Source organism: Panthera uncia, assembly GCF_023721935.1.
Source record: "Panthera uncia isolate 11264 chromosome B2 unlocalized genomic scaffold, Puncia_PCG_1.0 HiC_scaffold_24, whole genome shotgun sequence".
NCBI lineage: Eukaryota > Metazoa > Chordata > Mammalia > Carnivora > Felidae > Panthera > Panthera uncia.
Window position 1 is genome coordinate 97,756,577 of NW_026057580.1, and position 4,794 is coordinate 97,761,370.

The following is a 4,794-nucleotide window of genomic DNA, read 5'->3' on the forward strand; positions in this document are numbered from 1 at the left end:
TCTGGAAGAAGGCGCCCTCCCCACTAGGCGTGGGAGTGGCTGCGGTCCCGGGCGGTCCGCACACCCCAGGAGGGCTGCATCGCTCCAGTGCGAAACTCACGTGGCCAGAAGTAGCCCTCAGCCGGCCCCGAGGCTGCTTAGCTAAGGCTCCTTGGGGGGCAAAGGAGTCAAGCTCAGGGACCTGTGGGATCGCCTATTTGCTGGAAAAGCTCAACCCCCACGGACTTTCCGTGACCGTCCCTGTGGAACCCTGCACGCGGAGGCCGAGGCAGGAGCCTCGACAGGGTCATCCAGTGCCTTCCAGGTCCAACCACCAGAAACAATCCGGATCATTCTCAGCCTCTGATCCACCCCCCAAACTTCTGAGTGTGTTACGGCTGTGGCTGTCAACCTGGAGCCTGTGTCATGTGAAATCCCAACAGTTTCCAGTTCAGTTAGGGGCCCCAGAATTTGCATTTCTAACCCAGTCCTAGATGTTACTGATGTTGCTGGCCCGGATCACCAAATTTTGGGAACCACTGCATCCGAGAACAAGGCTCCAGTGGCATGAACGTTTAAGAAATCTGCAGGCTTGGGAAAAGCAGCCCAAAACTTGGAATGATTAATCAAGGGACAACATCACAAGGGATAACATCTTCCTTCCGTAAATGATTTTAGAATAAAACCAGAATCCTTTCTCCTCCTACCCCTCTTAACCATGAATGGGCCAGTTCAAAGGTCATCTCCTCCCAGCTTTCTGTCACCACCTCCCCTCCCAAATGTTTTACTACTTCCTGTGTGTTAACGTCTTACTCCAACCACTACTATAGGATTCCGTTGATCATTTTGTAATTAGGAGGACACAGATATTCCCCATTAGGCCGTGAGCTTCCAGAGGATGGGTGTGGCAACCATTTCTGTAGTCCTTGAATTTAAAGCAAAGCCTGGGGGCACCTGGGGCGATCAGTGGATTAAGCCTCCAACTTCAGCTCAGGTCACAATCTCATGTGTTAGAGCCCCACATCCGGCTCTGTGCTGACAGCTCAGAGCCTGGAGCCTGCTTCAGATTCTGTCTCCCTCTCTCTGCCCCTCCCCCCCAAAATAAATAAACATTAAAATAAATAAATAAATAAATAAAATAAAGCAACGCCTGGCATGGAGCAGCCTTAACGCATACTTCTTGAGGTCCTTCAATGAACTGGGGTTCTAATTATTGAGCATTATGAAAAAACAGAGAAGGAAATGATACTAACCTATCTCTGCAAAGACACGGGAGCAGCACCCCAGGGAAAAGGGCAGTGAGCCTCTTGGTGCCGTGTTAATGGCTCCCCAGGATCACAGCTTCCCCATGAGGGCCCCCAGTCTTCCCAGGGTGAAGGGCTCCTGGAAGAGAGGGTTCAGGGAACCTGCTGCATATGCACTACCAGTTACAATAACCTCAGTTAGTGATAAAGTAGGGTGATAATTTCTATTATTCTAGGGGCAGAGGGCAGACTTCCTCAAGATGGGCCACTGTGGCCCGAAGATTATTCTGAGTTGAAGGCAATAGAGACCCTAGGGGACTCGAGAGAAACTTTTGCCCCTCCCTAAACTACATAATTGGGGATCTTTCTCAGAATAAGGGTTATTAGCTGAGATAAACGTTATCTGAGTGACCCATCTGTCTGGCAGGTCAGACTTCTAATTACCAAACAGATGCTTCTTACTGCCCTGTGAAGAAGTGCGCTTCTTTCCTCTAAAGTCCCAGACCACTGCCCCCTTCTCCTTGGTACAGAATGACATATATGCTTAATTTCGCCTGACTCTGGAATTTCTGTGTCTGTGTGGATTCTCCATACAAACACTATTAAACTCAGTTTTCTGCTATTAACCTGTCTGTCAATCTGCTCCTTGGTCCAGTTAGACGCACCTTGAGGGGACAGGAATTCTTGCTCCCTGACCTCTGGCATAGTCAGTAGGACACTTTAACTCGCTGGGCATAGCTCACCCTGATACTGCTGCAGCTGAGGGACCCTGGGGCATCTGACATAGAGCCAGCAGAAGGTAAGATTTCTTACCGTGTCAGCCTCCCAGAACCTCTATCTATGGAGGGCAATGGAGCAAGATGGTCAGAGTCCTTTTTCGAAGTCTAGATTAGCAGGAGAAAATATTTGTGCAACCAGTCTCTTGGGTCTGGCGACTCTTTGGTTAAATTTGCTAGAATACTGTTTGGTTACTGGTCCACTTCCTCCCAGAGATGGTCTTTGTTTTCCTTTGTTGTGTCTTTTATCTTGCTTGTCATCTGTTGCTAAGGGACATCTTGGAAGTTAAAGCTGCAAAATTAGTGGGCATAGATTGAACACTTAAAAGCTGTTAGAGCACTCGCCACCTCAAGAAGACTCCCGTGGTAGGATATATTGGCCACAGAATGACACTAGATCTATATTGACACTAGATCACCCGCCAACTTCAAGAAAACTTCCATCCAATGAGGTCCATGATAAAGCAACATATAATCCCAACCATGTGGCATATCCCTCCTAGGTATTAGTTTGGATCCAAGGTATTAGTTTGGATCCAAGGCTTAGCTAAAGCTGTTAGACTTTTCCATTAGTCTTGTTCTATGTCCTGAGAGCTTGGCTTTGTGACCAGCAAGAATATTCTCTTTGGTCTCTGCTATCTGGAGAGTGTACTTACCCACAGGTACTTACCAGGGTGTACCTTCATGGCTAGTTGAATAGACTGGGGATCCAAGAATCTCTCTCTCTCTCTCTCTCTCTCTCTCTCTCTCTCTCTCTCTCTGGCTGTGCCAGCTCTTAGGGGTGTTTATCATAAGAGATTCTAGCTCATAGGAACTTTTGTCGCCTCAACCTTTGTTGCTTGGTAGTGCTAGAAAGTCTCATTCTACAAGCATCTGTATGGTTGTTGTAGACTCTGGGTCTAAAGTTCTCTCTTGTCCAGCAAGAGAGTGGGCACAGAATTAAAATGCAAGAGATGGCTAATGTCTGGGAAAAGACAAGAGCCCTGTATAAGGGTCCTTGCTCCATATTTATTAAGATCAGAAGGCTTACAAACGTGATGGGCATGCACAAAGAGACAATGAATCTGTGAACATTAACTCGTGGGCATGAGGGAAAGGGGGTTTTGAAGATATATGGTGTTAGGGGTTTGGGTCAATATAAACCAAAATCCTGGCACCGGGCAGATGGATGTTAACAGCAGACATGAGGCTCCACTTCTGTGCATCTTAGCCAGCCTGAGGGATAAGACAGATAAAGCCTGTAACTGCAGGGGTGCCCGGGTGGCTCAGTCGGTTGAGCGTCCGACTTCGGCTCAGGTCATGATCTCACAGTCCGTGAGTTCGAGCCCCGCATCGGGCTCTGGGCTGACAGCTCAGAGCCTGGAGCCTGCTTCGGATTCTGTGTCTCCCTCTCTCTCTGTCCCTCCCCAACTCATGCTCTGTCTCTCTCTGTCTCAGAAATAAATAAACATTAAAAAAAAAAAAAAAAAAAGCCTGTAACTGCAGGGTCACCAAGGCATCTTCCTTTTGCTAATTAGCTCCACTCTGGGCAGCTTCACCCTGCAGTGACCTATAGCCCTATTTACCTGTTTTACCTAATTTGGCCCTTCGTTCCTGTGAAAGCAGCTTTCTTCTATAGCACTAAATTGGAGGGCGTTTTCTACCTGAATACCTAATCTTTCTTACCTCATATACCTTTGTATTGGGGCCTTTACCCCCGCTTCTATCCTGGGGGCCTTTGCCCCCCCATCCACTCTATCCTTATTTGCCTAATCTTATTCACCCAAGTTTGGGTGTGAGCATCCTATGACTTTGTGATTCTTTATGCCTTGTTAACCCATCAGTGCAGGCTCAAGGAATTCCTAAACTTATTCCCCACATACGGTGTCACAGATTAATGGGTCTGAGGCTAGAGGCATCTCACATTTTCGTGGGAGACCAAAGACACCATTTTCAGTAGATCATCCTCACTGCCTATGCAGTGAAGGCCTTTGCTTTCTTAAAATAAACTTTTGGATCATGAGGCCCTCTTTGGACACCTCTTGCATATCTTGTTTAGCCATTAAGAGCCTCATTGGTTTGAGTTGCTATTAATAGATGCTATTTGCCAATGGCTGGCTGATGGATCATTTAAATTGGCGCTCTCTCTCTCTCTATATATATATATATATATATGATTTTTTATACATATCACCTGCCTATTTTAACTTCCTTTTCCTATAAAATTTACAAAGATTACTCTGGCCTAATCTCTAGATTCTAAGTATATAAGTTGCTCACATAAATGTTGAAAGCCAGAAAATAACTTTAACAAAAGCATCCAAGACTGGCAATAAGGCTTGCTTTGCTCTTACCTTCCAGGATTCTATAATCAGGCTCTGCCTGCTTTAGACATTCCTACACGATGTCAGTTACCAGTGTATCCTAGACCCCCGATCCCACCACCATGAAAAAAATCTGTGTCTCCTGGACTGCAGCAGATCTTTTAAATTATAAAGCCATTTTACCTCTACTTTCAAAAGATCACACCAAATTAGAGACTAATTAGAGAGATTATTTTACTATATTCACAACCTTCCCTTCACTGAGGAAATAGACGACCAAAATTTCTCCAAGGTCCTCCTAAACATGGTCTGCAATATTCAGGGGCTATTAGAAGCCAAGGTTAAATTGTGTGCCCAGAAAAAAAGGCTTTTGTTAAAAATGCTTTATACAGATTTTACAGAGGCATAAATATTTTGGTTCCCATTGTAGTTAAAATTCTCCCTGATATAAAGAAGCAAATTCAGTTAAAAAAAGATGGGCCAATCCCTTGA